The sequence below is a fragment of the Artemia sp. Qi Xiang Cuo genome, chromosome 12, assembly GCF_049724085.1.
Source record: "Artemia sp. Qi Xiang Cuo chromosome 12, ASM4972408v1, whole genome shotgun sequence".
NCBI classification, from domain to species: Eukaryota; Metazoa; Arthropoda; class Branchiopoda; order Anostraca; family Artemiidae; genus Artemia; species Artemia sp. Qi Xiang Cuo.
The window spans coordinates 8,147,161-8,162,802 of record NC_142805.1 but is presented as its reverse complement, the minus strand read 5'-3'; positions in this window follow the sequence as shown (position 1 = coordinate 8,162,802).

The following is a 15,642-nucleotide window of genomic DNA, read 5'->3' as shown; positions in this document are numbered from 1 at the left end:
TTGGTGTGTGTATGTTTGTAAGTTTTTGTGCGTGTGTGTGTGAGTTTTTTTGTGTTCATGTGTAAGTCTGTGTGTGTGTGTGTGTGTGTGTGTGTGTATGTTTGTGTGTTTGTGTAATTTTTGGAGTATGTGTGTGTGTTTTCGTGTGTTTATTTGTGTAATTTTTGTGTGTGTGTGTGTGTGTAAGTTTTTGTGTGCATTTAAGTTTTTGTGCGCATGTAAGTTTTCGTGTGCATGTGTAAGTTTTTGTGTGCTTTCCAAATCATAATTTTCTGAAAGGACACACCTATGAAAGGCAAAGAAATCTAGCTTAGAAAAGTCAAAAATAGCAAATTAACCATCCCAAATCATAGGTTTCAGTCAACACACACCTACGAATGGCTATGAAATCCTGCTCAGAAAAGTCAAAAAATATCAACCCACACACCCCCAAATCATAGGTTTCAAACATCACACACCTACGAAAGACTAAGAAATCCGGTTATGAAAAGTCAGAAATAGCAAATTACATATCCCAAATCATAGGTTTCAGACAACACTCACCTATGAAAGGCTAAGAAACCTAGCTCAGAAAATTCAAAAATAGAAAACTAGTCATCCCAAACTATATGTTTCAGACAAAAAACACCTATGAAAGGCTAAGAAATCCAGCTCAGAAAAGTCAAAATTAGCAATCCATCCACCCCAAATCATAGGTTTCAGACACTACACACCTATGAAAGACTAAGAAATCAAACTCAGAAAAGCCTGAAATAGCAAACCACACATCCCAAATCATATGTTTCAGACACCAAACACCTAAGAAAGACTAAGAAATCCGTTTATGAAAAGTCGTAAATAGCAAATTACACATCCCAAACTATTTTTCAAACAACATTCACCTACGAAATACTAGAAAACCTTAGCTCAGAAAAGCCGGAAATAGCAAACTACACATCCCAAATCATAATGTTCTTACAACACATACCTATTAAAGGCTAAGAAACCTAGCTCAGAAAAGTCGAAAATAGCAAACTACACATCCCAAATCATAGGTTTCAGACACTACACACCTATGAAAGACTAAGAAATCCAACTCAGAAAAGCCCAAAATAGTAATTTACATATTCCCAATCATAAGTTTCAGACAGCATTCACCTACGAAATACTAAGAAACCTTAGCTCAGAAAAGTCTGAAATAGCCAACTACTCATCCCAAACTCGAAGTTTCAGACAACAAACACCTATGAGTGACTAAGAATCCTAGCTCTGAAAATTCCAAAAAGCAAAGTACACCTCGCAAATCATAATTTTCTGAAAGGATACAAATATGATAGGCTAAGAAATCTAGCTCGGAAAAGTCAAAAGTAGCAAATTAACCATCCCAAATCATAGGTTTCAGTCAACACACACCTACGAATGGCTAAGAAATCCAGCTCAGAAAAGTCAAAAAAATAGCAACCCACACACCCCAAATCATAGGTTTCAGACACCACACACCTACGAAAGACTAAGAAATCCGGTTATGAAAAGTCGGAAATAGCAAATTACATATCCCAAATCATAGGTTTCAGACAACTCTCACCTATGAACGGCTAAGAAACATATCTCAGAAATGTCAAAAATAGCAAACTAGTCATCCCAAACTATAGGTTTCAGACAACAAACACCATTGAAAGGCTAAGAAATCCAGCTCAGAAAAGTCAAAAATAGCAATCCACCCATCCCAAATCATAGGTTTCATAGAACATACGCCTATGAAAGACTAAGAAATCCAGCTCAGAAAAGTAAAAAATAGCAAACTACATATCCCAAATCATCGGTTTCAGTCAACACACACCAACGAAAGACTAAGAAACCTAGCTCAGAAAAGTCAAAAATAGCAAACTATTCATCCCAAACTATTGGTTTCAGACAACATTCACCTACGAAATACTAGAAAACCTTAGCTCAGAAAAGCCTGAAATAGCAAACTATACATCCCAAATCATAATTTTCTGACAACGCATACCTATGAAAGGCTAAGAAATCCAGCTCAGAAAAGTCGAAAATAGCAAACTACACCTCCCAAATCATAGGTTTCAGACACCACACACCTATGAAAGACTAAGAAATCCAACTCAGACAAGTCAAAAATAACAAACTACATATCCCAAATCATAAGTTTCACTCAACATACACCAACGAAAGGCTAAGAAACCTAGCTCATAAAAGCCTGAAATAGCAAACTACTCATCCCAAACTATTGGTTTCAAACAACATTCACCTAGGAAATACTAGGAAACCTTAGCTCAGAAAAGCCTGAAGTAGCAAACTACACATCCCAAATCATAGGTTTCAGAAAGCACACATCAACGAAAGACGGGTGCTCGGGGAGAGCCTTTGAGGGTCTGTGGGTCCCTTGAGGGTCGGTGGTCCTTTGGGAGCTCGGGGGGACCTTGGGGGCCGGGGGGGTGGGGTTGGGGGTCCGGGGTGGGCTTTGGGGGGTCGGGGGGGGCCTTGGGGGGGCGGGGGGGGCCTTTGGGGGCCTGGGGGACATTTGGGGACCGGTGGAGGGCCTTTGGGACCCCGTTGGTCCTTTGGGAGCTCGATGTGCCTTTGGGGGGCCCGGGGATGGAATTTGGGGGTCTGGGTGGGCCTTTGGGGCGCCGGTGGCCCTTTGGGAGCTTGGGGGGCCTTTGAGTATCCGGGGGGACAGTTGGGAGCCTGGGGGACATTTGGGGCCTGGGGATGGCCTTTGGAGGTCTGGGTGAGCCTTTGGGGGACCAGTGGCCCTTTGGGAGTTTGGGGGGCTTTTGAGGACCGGGGGCTTCCTTCAGGGTTGGGGTAGGAGGATTGGAACGCTTTGGGGTTGGGTTAGAGGACCTCACAACACTGTTCAAATGAAACTTGTGTATTATAACGACCACACTCAAATTCTCTTCTAAAATCTCTTCAAAAATCTTCTTTTCAAATGTCTCTATCTGTTTCGCCGAAATAGTTCCATAACCTGTCTAAAACGGTTTCGCCCAAATAATCCCTAAACGTAAATTCAGCGTGTTCCTTTGTTATTGGCATCTCTGCGCTAACGCATTTCAAATTAATAGGAAACTTTTTCGCGCGCTAAAACAATTCATCGCTAAGATGTTTCTTGCCTAATTGTTTCCATGGCCTTTGGTTATTAATATCCTTTGGAGTTCGACCAGTAGAACTGTTCCCGAGGCAAAGACATTAATGAATTGGATCTATTCCTGGAGAAATGTTTCTAGGCGAAAATTTTAAAGTCTGACAGATGATGTCATTGATTGATTGATCTGTCAAGAAAGGGGAAATTAATTTGTTGCTTCTAAGGGGAATTATTGATTCACGATAGGTGAATTGAGGTCGACAGCACAGGTGTTCTGACTCGTGACAGCACCACGTGGTTTATGGTTTTCTGAGTGAGAAAGTTCCTGTTTTTTCAAATTCTCACTGACAAAAACCATAAAAACATACAAAAATGTGAGAAAGTTCCTGTTTTTAAAATTCTCACTGACAAAAACCATAAAAACAGACATAAATGTGACAAAATTCCTGTCTTTTCAAATTCTCACTGACAAAAACCATAAATCAACCATAACCATCCATTAAAACATACATAAATGTGACAAAATTCCTGTTTTTCAAATTCTCACTGACAAAAACCATAAACCACGTGGTTCTCGTGCCAATATATGGTGTTAAAAAAAGTTGTAGGTGGCAGCAGGGGTGAGGGGTGGCGCCTCCTGACCCCTCTCTACTGATCAGATGCATAAATATGACAGTACTAATTAAAAATAAATCGTTTTTTTGAGACAATTATAGTATGTTTTATAAATTGTCCTAACAAAAGTACTACCACGTTCATTTGCCGAAATCCATCTAGTATCACATCGTATACACGATGAGACTTGAGATGAGCGTAAAACTTACTAGACAAAAGTGAAAAAAAAAACAGAATAAATAAGGGTGACACATGGCGAAAATATATAATAGGAAAAATGAACACCGGAAAAATATTTCCTAGCTTACTCATAATACGAGTAATACAGACGATCGTGGCTGATATTATCCCAATTTTCTTTTTAAAACTCAAAGCCCTTTCCACATATACCACTGGATCAATGGTTCTCAACCAATTTTTGGCCATGACCCACCCAGGCACTTATAAAGTCCTGATGCCCCCTTGTATTATATAAATATTTTTATTCCAATTTTTGTCGACGTACGTTAAAACTTCTAGTGAACGTACCAGGAAACTACTTAGAATTGTATCTACAAGCGAGAGAATAGCCGAAGCAACTGTTAAATATCATACTAGGATTCAAGCTTATGGGGTGTAACACCCTCTTATCACTCTTTGTCACGGGAGTGCTAGGCAGCAGAATAAAATCAGGATTCAATCCTGGTAAGTATTTTTAGCACTTTGCCCAATTTGGTTAATGGATAAATTTCAGGTTGTTTTTTTTAAAGTTCTCTCCTCCATGGAAGTTTTCTCTACTAAATGTTACTCTTTAGCTTATATGGACACAATAGAATATCCCCCATGAACTAATCAGAGCTGAATTTTAAAGAAAAAAAACCTAGCCTACAGATTTCAAGAATCATCTACTTGTTTTCACTGATGGGTTTCTAGGAGGGAATAAACCCGCCACAGCTACAATAATTACAGGTATCTCCAAGACCATTTGAGAACCTCTTCCACTGGGCTCCTCACTTTTGATGGCTGAAATGGTAGCAATAGGCTCTTAACTATACATCTTGCTGCTTATGTAAGGTAGTATCTTCTCGAATTTTGAAACTGCTCTTAAAATTATATCAACTAAACCTGGAATGCATAGGACACAGATTTGCATGAGATAAGGATTATTCCTAGTCAAATAGCCATGAGCTATAATGACAAAGTGTACAGTTTTGCTGCAGAGACAGTAAAGTCTATTAACCCACAACTTGCTCAAAAGTATTCAATAAAACTTAGAGGTGCACTTAGAAACCGCTATCCTTATAGAAAACCTCTTACTCTGGTTCCAATGTTCAAAGAGCCTGAATACTGTTGGGCTTAATGTAAAATATAAAACTTAGCAGAAATAATTAGGCGAGAAGAATACGGATGGAATCAACACAATGATTGGAATTGTAGACTCAGCAACATGGCAGAAGAAATCTTGCAACACCTTCTCTTCGAATGCACGGCAAGTTCCCCTGGAATTTATGAACTGAATGTCCTAGCTCAAAAGTGTAAAATTTCACAAAACATTAATCTGACTGTGGGTGCATCTTTATCATCTTCCATTGAAGGAGCATTTTACAGATAGGCAAGCCATATTTTGCAAATTCTTAGATGCGTTCTAATGTTGATGACCTGTTCTGTGGGGGTTGATCGATGATGATATATTTTTTATTGTTTTTTTCTTCGCGGAAAGATAATGTGTTGATTATGAGTATTGTTACCTTGTAAGAAGAGAGCTAGAGCACGAGGGTAGCAGCTGACCTGTTGGCCATAAACTGTGGGGAACAGGCAGTTCAAGTAATTGTAATTTCAGCGAGCCCATTAGATATGTATTATATCTTGAAATGTATAACGAAAGTTGTATTATGTGCAGTGTACGTGCAATGTCCTATGTGTATTGTGTATTGTGAATCTGAAAATGTGTAGTTGGAAGCCGAAAGGAGCCCGTTTCAGATTCCAGGTGTTTTTTTATGATTAAAAAGATGACGAGTATCAAACAGTTCGTGGTAACGAACTGTAAGTAAGGAGCGACCCGGCTCAATGGTAACCGAAACTCTAAAAAACGGAATTTAGATACTAATAGATACATCAGAAGAATCAGAGTTTTATGCTGATTTCAAATATATAAATTCCATCAAGTTTAGTTTTACCCATCAAAAGTTAAGCGCCTGAGAAAATTTGCCTTATTTTCGAAAAAAAGACGAAACAACCCCTAAAAGTCATAGAACTTTAATGAAAATCCCACCATCAGATTCAGCGTATTAAAGAACCCTACTTTAGAGGTTTCAATCTCCTATTTGCAAAAATGTGGAACTTTGTATTTTTTGCCAGAAAGAAGATCACGGATGCGTGCTTATTTGTTTTTTTTTTCTTTGATTTTCCCAGGGGTGATCGTATTGATCCAGTAGTCCTTGAATATTGTGAGAGGGCACATCGAAACGGAAATTAAAGTTCTAGCTCTCTTTTTAAGTGATCAAAAAAATTGGTGGGCAACTTGACCCCCTCCCACGCTCATTATTTTCCCGAAGTCACCCAATCAAAATTTTGAGATAGCCATTTTTTCAGCATAGTCGAAAATCTAATAAATATGTCTTTGAGGATGACTTAATCCCCCACTGTTCCCGGGGGAAGGACTGAAAGTTATAAACTTTGCCCATTGTTTACATATAGTATTGGTTAGCGTCATTAAAACTTAAAACGAACAGAAATTATTCCGTATATGAAAGGGACTGTCCCCTCCTCAACGCCTTGCTCTTTACGCTAAAGTTTGACTCTGTCTCACAACTTTATTTCGTAGAACAATAAAAAATTTTAGCGTAAAGAGCGAGGCGTTGAGGAGGGAAAAGCCCCTTTCATATACGGAATAATTTCTGTTTGTTTTAAGTTTTAATGTCGCTCCTTACTTTCAGTTAAAAAACTTGTTCTTTTTTAAGTTAGTTCACCTGAAGGAAGCAAAAAGGGCCTTTAACTTGGTATTTTTTTTGCATCGTCTTCTAGGTATATCTTATTCTAATGAAAAATATTGTCTGAATACAACAGCTTTTATATAGTGTATAACGTTATTGCACTACTATTAAGTATTTTTTGCTCTTTAAATACATTTGAATAGGACGTCATTCACATGAAACATGTTTTTTTCATTGCATGTTCATTGCAATGTTCATTGCAATACTATTAAGCTTTTTTGCTCTCTAAGTGCATTTGAATGTGACGTCATTCACATGAAACATATTTTTTTCATTGCTTGTTCATTGCAATGTTCAATGCAATACTATTAAGCTTTTTTGCTCTCTAAATGCATTTGAATGTGACGTCATTCACATGAAACATGTTTTTTCATTGCTTGTTCATTGCAATGTTCATTGCAATACTATTAAGCTTTTTTGCTCTCTAAATGCATTTGAATGTGACGTCATTCACATGAAACATGTTTTTTTCATTGCTTGTTCATTGCAATGTTCATTGCAATACTATTAAGCTTTTTTGCTCTTTAAATGCATTTGAATGTGACGTCATTCACATGAAACATGTTTTTTTCAATGCTTGTTCATTGCAATGTTCATTGCAATACTATTAAGTTTTTTTTGCTCTTTAAATGCATTCTAATGTGACGTCATTCACATGAAATATGTTTTTTTCATTGCTTGTTCATTGCAATGTTCATTGCAATACTATTAAGCTTTTTTGCTCTTTAAATGCATTTGAATGTGACGTCATTCACATGAAACATGTTTTTTTCATTGCTTGTTCATTGCAATGTTCATTGCAATACTATTAAGTTTTTTTTGCTCTTTAAATGCATTCTAATTTGACGTCATTCACATGAAACATGTTTTTTTCATTGCATGTTCATTGCAATGTTCATTGCAATACGGTTGAGTTTTTTTGCTCTTTAAATGCATTCGAATGTGACGTCATTCACATGAAACAACCTACAACCGACGTTTGTACGTCCTGCCCATGACCCATTGAAACATTGCCACGCCCTACTGATGGGACCAGCACCCCAAGCTGGAATTCACGGCCCTAGACACTTTGCAGCTTCAACTCTTGAAATTTTAAAATCCCTACAAATTAAGCCCGTTATCCATGGATAATAATTTTCATTGACCATAAATAACCATTGATGACTTTGAACACATTGCTAGTAGCTAAAATGCCGTAAAGTGGTCTAAAACGTCTTTGAGAACTCTTTCGAGTGCTTCCATTAAGATGGTCTTCTGTCTTGTTGTGACTGTTAACTGTGTACCACCTGCAAACAATGATCAAGTTTTACAATAATAAACTCCATTTTCACATCATCAATATAAACAAGGAATATTAGCTGACAAACCGGTGAACCCTGTGACACCCCTGTGAAACTTTTTAAACTATAATACCTAGGAACTGAGACATATTTTGTTCTAACGGAGAAAATAGACGGAGTGAAATTCAACGTCATATCCCATAGACCAGCGTTGTTTCGTTTATTCAGTAAAATATCGTAGTTAACCCACTCGGACACTTTGGATATGTCCAGGAAAATTAAGGCAAGTAAGTTATTACCATCTAGATTATTACTAACAGTACTGGTAAGGCAGTGAAGAGCATATTCAAATGACTTACCTCTTCTGAAACCAAACTGATTTTTATTAAAAAATGTATTCTCCAATATAGTCAGCCGAGAACAAAACAACTTTTCAGCAAAACGAATTTGTCTGTAGTTACCCAGTTCAGAAGGATCACTACTTTTAAAATTTAGGATAGCCTTAGTCTTTGTCAAGCAACCCAGCAAGCAACCCATTATTATCACTAATTCTATTACTAATTCATTACCAATGATGCTAAAATATTCCTGGCCACCTTCAATGGGATCATATCAATACCAGAAGCACTATTTTTGAATGATTTAGGATTTTTGTAAATTCTTCTTTCCTTAACAGTTTAAACAAAGGGGGAATCAACATCTTAAGGTTAAAACTACCTAAACTCAACATTGTCGGTCAAGCTAAAGTTTTTGAGTGACTTCCTTGGCTGTCCTCAAAAAACAATCACCCATTTGCTCTGCGTCAACTGTTCCCTTGAATTCTTCCTTCTATTTTGTATCGTTTTACAGATTAATTGCCAAGTTTTAATGGGTTGCCTTTAACTAAATTGAACTATGTTTTGTAAGAATTGCTTTTTACACTCCTAAGAATTTTGTTTAATATTTCATAATACATTCTGTACGTAGTTCTATCGAATTCAGGCCTCTTTAGGGATAGGTTATTCTGAATATGCCTTTTTTCAATACATTTCCTCATGGAATCATTTATCGAAGGTGTACTGGGACTATGGAACCTACCCTTATTTACCTCTGCTATACATGTCTAATTAAAAATCCCCACAACATAGTTATACCATTTCTCAAACATCCCATCAACTCTTATGTTATCACTTTCTGAACTTGGACACCTGCTTATCACGTGTTATTTCAGCCAAAACAAAGTTTCGTTGTTGTTGTTTGACAAGAAAAAATTGCTTCAACGGCTTATAATCCCTAGAACCTGAGTTGCCATAACACCGACAGGATCCGATTTTATATTTATGAATTTCAGAATTAAAAGATTTTGAAACCGCAGGAAGGAGAGGAGGTGGGATTTTTGGAATTTGCCTTCGTTGTTATCTTTTCTTCTTTAGGCGAAGCAGGGTTTTACATATTCATAAGAGGAAAAGTTTTATAGACTGTTTCCGAAATAATAGATACATTTTTTTTTATGATTTTCAACAGCTGGAAATAAGGAGAGTTTTGTTCTGCTCTTATTTTGAAAGGCTTTTTTGCATGTCTTCATCTTTAATTAATGCGGAAACTTTCTTTATTACAATCCCCAACATCTGTCGCAGGTTGTCAAAAGTTATCTCAAGCAAGCTGTTTTGATTGAAGGCAACCTTTCCGTCTGTTTCTTTTCTTTTGAGAAACTGCAATCACTGTCTTTATTATAAGGTGTTGTAAATTTGTTGACGTCAATAGTCAACAATGAAAAAAAAAGCAATACTATTAAGCTTTTTTGCTCTTTAAATGCATTTGAATGTGACGTCATTCACATGAAACATGTTTTTTTCATTGATTGTTCATTGCAATGTTCATTGCAATACTATTAAGTTTTTTTTGCTCTTTAAATGCATTCTAATTTGACGTCATTCACATGAAACATGTTTTTTTCATTGCATGTTCATTGCAATGTTCATTGCAATACGGTTGAGTTTTTTTGCTCTTTAAATGCATTCGAATGTGACGTCATTCACATGAAACAACCTACAACCGACGTTTGTACGTCCTGCCCATGACCCATTGAAACATTGCCACGCCCTACTGATGGGACCAGCACCCCAAGCTGGAATTCACGGCCCTAGACACTTTGCAGCTTCAACTCTTGAAATTTTAAAATCCCTACAAATTAAGCCCGTTATCCATGGATAATAATTTTCATTGACCATAAATAACCATTGATGACTTTGAACACATTGCTAGTAGCTAATATGCCGTAAAGTGGTCTAAAACGTCTTTGAGAACTCTTTCGAGTGCTTCCATTAAGATGGTCTTCTGTCTTGTTGTGACTGTTAACTGTGTACCACCTGCAAACAATGATCAAGTTTTACAATAATAAACTCCATTTTCACATCATCAATATAAACAAGGAATATTAGCTGACAAACCGGTGAACCCTGTGACACCCCTGTGAAACTTTTTTAAACTATAATACCTAGGAACTGAGACATATTTTGTTCTAACGGAGAAAATAGACGGAGTGAAATTCAACGTCATATCCCATAGACCAGCGTTGTTTCGTTTATTCAGTAAAATATCGTAGTTAACCCACTCTGAAACTTTGGATATGTCCAGGAAAATTAAGGCAAGTAAGTTATTACCATCTAGATTATTACTAACAGTACTGGTAAGGCAGTGAAGAGCATATTCAAATGACTTACCTCTTCTGAAACCAAACTGATTTTTATTAAAAAATGTATTCTCCAATATAGTCAGCCGAGAACAAAACAACTTTTCAGCAAAACGAATTTGTCTGTAGTTACCCAGTTCAGAAGGATCACCACTTTTAAAATTTAGGATAGCCTTAGTATTTGTCAAGCAACCCAGCAAGCAACCCATTATTATCACTAATTCTATTACTAATTCATTACCAATGATGCTAAAATATTCCTGGCCACCTTCAATGGGATCATATCAATACCAGAAGCACTATTTTTGAATGATTTAGGATTTTTGTAAATTCTTCTTTCCTTAACAGTTTAAACAAAGGGGGAATCAACATCTTAAGGTTAAAACTACCTAAACTCAACATTGTCGGTCAAGCTTAAGTTTTTGAGTGACTTCCTTGGCTGTCCTCAAAAAACAATCACCCATTTGCTCTGCGTCAACTGTCCCCTTGAATTCTTCCTTCTATTTTGTATCGTTTTACAGATTAATTGCCAAGTTTTAATGGGTTGCCTTTGACTAAATTGAACTATGTTTTGTAAGAATTGCTTTTTACACTCCTAAGAATTTTGTTTAATATTTCATAATACATTATGTACGTAGTTCTATCGAATTCAGGCCTCTTTAGGGATAGGTTATTCTGAATATGCCTTTTTTCAATACATTTCCTCATGGAATCATTTATCGAAGGTGTACTGGGACTATGGAACCTACCCTTATTTACCTCTGCTATACATGTCTAATTAAAAATCCCCACAACATAGTTATACCATTTCTCAAACATCCCATCAACTCTTATGTTATCACTTTCTGAACTTGGACACCTGCTTATCACGTGTTATTTCAGCCAAAACAAAGTTTCGTTGTTGTTGTTTGACAAGAAAAAATTGCTTCAACGGCTTATAATCCCTAGAACCTGAGTTGCCATAACACCGACAGGATCCGATTTTATATTTATGAATTTCAGAATTAAAAGATTTTGAAACCGTAGGAAGGAGAGGAGGTGGGATTACTAAAAAAAAGACAATAAGATAAGGCAATCTAAATTGTTTGGAATTTGCCTTCGTTGTTATCTTTTCTTCTTTAGGCGAAGCAGGGTTTTACATATTTATAAGAGGAAAAGTTTTATAGACTGTTTCCGAAATAATAGATACATTTTTTTTTATGATTTTCAACAGCTGGAAATAAGGAGAGTTTTGTTCTGCTCTTATTTTGAAAGGCTTTTTTGCATGTCTTCATCTTTAATTAATGCGGAAACTTTCTTTATTACAATCCCCAACATCTGTCGCTGGTTGTCAAAAGTTATCTCAAGCAAGCTGTTTTGATTGAAGGCAACCTTTCCGTCTGTTTCTTTTCTTTTGAGAAACTGCAATCACTGTCTTTATGATAAGGTGTTGTAAATTTGTTGACGTCAATAGAGGATTGCTAAGCGTTAATCTCTCGTCCAATCTATTGGACTGTTTTATTTAATGTGGACAAATAATCTCTTTTTCCTAGAATGCAGAGCACTGAATTATCAAGGGGCTAGAAACTACATTACTTTGTGCAAACCTGAGAACTGAATTTATATTTTGCTTCGTTAACTGAATTTGACTTAGCCAGACGATAAAATTTCGCAAGCTGTCAAAAAGTTTTCTTAAGCAATTTTTTTTGATAGTTTGTATTTACTTTCTATTTTTAGAGAGTGACCAAGAGTGAAACGATTGACCAAGGTGTTCATTCGTTTTCAAGTTAGTCAACGTCAGTAGAGGATTGCAAGGTATTTATCCCTTGTCCACTTTACTGATGGGATAGGACGTTTTTATTTCACGTGTAACAATAATTTCCTTGTCTGACGATGTTCCTATAATGGAGTTAGAACTAAATTCCTTTTATGGATACCACAAATACATAGGCAGGATTATAAAAGAAGGACTTAAAATTGAAGCAACCTGTGGTGACTTTAACGAGCAGGAGGGTGGGACACACAGAACAGGCTTAGATTAGTATGACGAAGGAGCACAGTAGAATACTAAATATCAAACCGTTTATCATAACGATCTGCAATTAATGAGCAACTAATACATGAGCAATTAATGAGCAATTAATGAGCAACTAAAATATTATATAAGTAACAATATATACATCAAACGAATTGAATTCTTACGCTCTAGAACTTAACTGAATTAAATTTGTGCATGTTGTAAATATAAAACAAATGGAGTACAAAAAAGTCATCAAATTCAGCATTTGTGAAAATCCTGTTCATTGATGCGTGAATATTTGTTAGTTTTACTCCGGGGAAAGACCCTGTCGAACCAAAGGTATTAGAATGTTACTAAGATATACACAATCAAAATATTGGAGAGGGCTTATGTGAGCTAATCTTGAACTTTTTAATACTTTTTCTAATGAGAGACAACGCTATAGTGTTGCCTATAGTAAAGGCCATACGGATCCAATGTTTTATGATTTATTTATTTGTTATTGTTTTCCCAGAAACACTTCGTATTGAAGGGGTCGTCGTATAAACTTCGGAGGGGGCTCATTCGATTTAAAATCGAAAGTTCTATTGACATTTTTGAGAATCAAAAGTGATCTGAGGGAAACTAGCCCTCCCCCCAACGCGTTTTTCCCCAAATATATCGGATAACAAATTTGAGATAGCCATTTTTTTGAAAATAGTTCAAACATCATATAACAAAAACTCCAATATAAAAAAATCCCCCAGGGCCCGGTGTTTTAAGTTGTGCCCTGGGGTCATATATGGTTCTTATAGAAGGGATGCTCGTATAAAATTCCGATTTGGCTCATTTGATTGGAAATTGAAAGTTCTAGTTCACTTTTTAAGAGCCAAAAGATATCAGAGTACAACTAGCCCCCCCCCCCCCATCCACGCCTTTCCCCCAACACACCCTATAAAAACTTTGATATATCCATATTGTTAAAAATAGTTCAAATATTAGACAATAAAAACTCCAGAGTCGACTGAACCTCCGAGGGCACGGGGACAGGCGTTGCAAGTTAGGCCCTAGGGGTATATATGGTTCTTAAAGAAGGGATTCTCGTATAAACTACAAAGAGGGCTCATTTCATTGGAAATTGAGATTTCTAGTTCAATTTTTAAGAGTAAAAAAAGATCAGAGGGTAACTAGGCCCCCCAGCCCTTTTGGCCCAAATACAGCCGATAAAAATTTTGAGATAGCTATTTTATTAAAAATAGTTAATAGATCATGTAACAAAAACTCCGGGGTTGACACAACCACCCAGGGTCTGGGGCAGGTGGTGTAAGTTAAGCCCTGGGGGCATATATGGTTCTAATATAAGGCATCCTCGTATAACCATCAGAGAGGGCTCATTTAATTGGAAACTGATAGTTCTAGTTCACTTTTTAAGAGTCAAAAGAGATCAAAGGGTAACTAGCTCCCCCACACCCTTTTCCCCCAAACCCATCCGATAAAATAAGTTGACAAAACAACCAGACCCGGGGACAGACGTTGTAAGTTATGCCCTGGGGGTATATATGGTTCTTATAAAAAGGATGCTCGTATAAACTTCAGAGAGGGCTCATCTGATTGGAAATTGAAAGTCCTAGCTCAATTTTTAAGATTAAAAAAATATCAGAGGGCAACTAGCCTCCCGTGCCCTTTTTTCCCCAAATACATATGATATAAATTTTTAGATAGACTTTTTGTTAAAAAAATAGTTGAAACATCAGATAATAAATACTCCAGGGTCGACACAACACCACAGGGTCTGGGGAGAGGCGTTGTAAATTATGTCCTTGGGGCATAAATGGTTCTTATAAATGGGATGCTCGTACAAACATTAGGCTAGAGAGGGCTCATTTGATTGGAAATTGAAAGCTGTAGTTCACTTTTAAAGAGTTAAAAGAGATCAGATAAAAATTAATCCGATAACAATTTTTAGATAGCTATTTTTTCAAAAATAGGTCAAACATTAGACAATAAGAACTCCGGGGTGAACACAACCCCCAGGGCCCAAGGGCAGGCGTTTGAGTTATGTCCTGGGAGCATATATTGTTCTTATCGAAGGGATGCTCGTAAAAACATTAAAGATTGCTCATTTTATTGGAAATCGAAAGCTCTACTTTTTTTTAAGAGTCAAAAGAGACCGACGGGCAACTAGCCCGTCCCCCTCCCTGCACGCCATTTTTCCCCAAATCCTTCTGATAAAAATTTTGAGATAGCCATTTCTTTAAAAATAGCTAAAAAATCAGATATTAAAAACTCCGTAGTCAGTTACAGTTTTGTAAGGGGAGGTTGTATGAACTTCAGAGATTGCTCATTTGATTGGAAATTGAAAATTCTAGTCACCTTACATTTTTGTGATTCAAAAGGGATCAAAGGGCATGTGTCCCCTCCCTCCCACACAGACACAGACACACACACACACACACACACACACACACACACACACACACACACACACACACACACACACACACACACACACACACACACACACACACACACACACACACACACACACACACACACACACACACACACACACACACACACACACACACACACACACACACACACACACACACACACACACACACACACACACACACACACACACACACACACACACACACACACACACACACACACACACACACACACACACACACACACACACACACACACACACACACACACACACACACACACACACACACACACACACACACACACACACACACACACACACACACACACACACACACACACACACACACACACACACACACACACACACACACACACACACACACACACACACACACACACACACACACACACACACACACACACACACACACACACACACACACACACACACACACACACACACACACACACACACACACACACACACACACACACACACACACACACACACACACACACACACACACACACACACACACACACACACACACACACACACACACACACACACACACACACACACA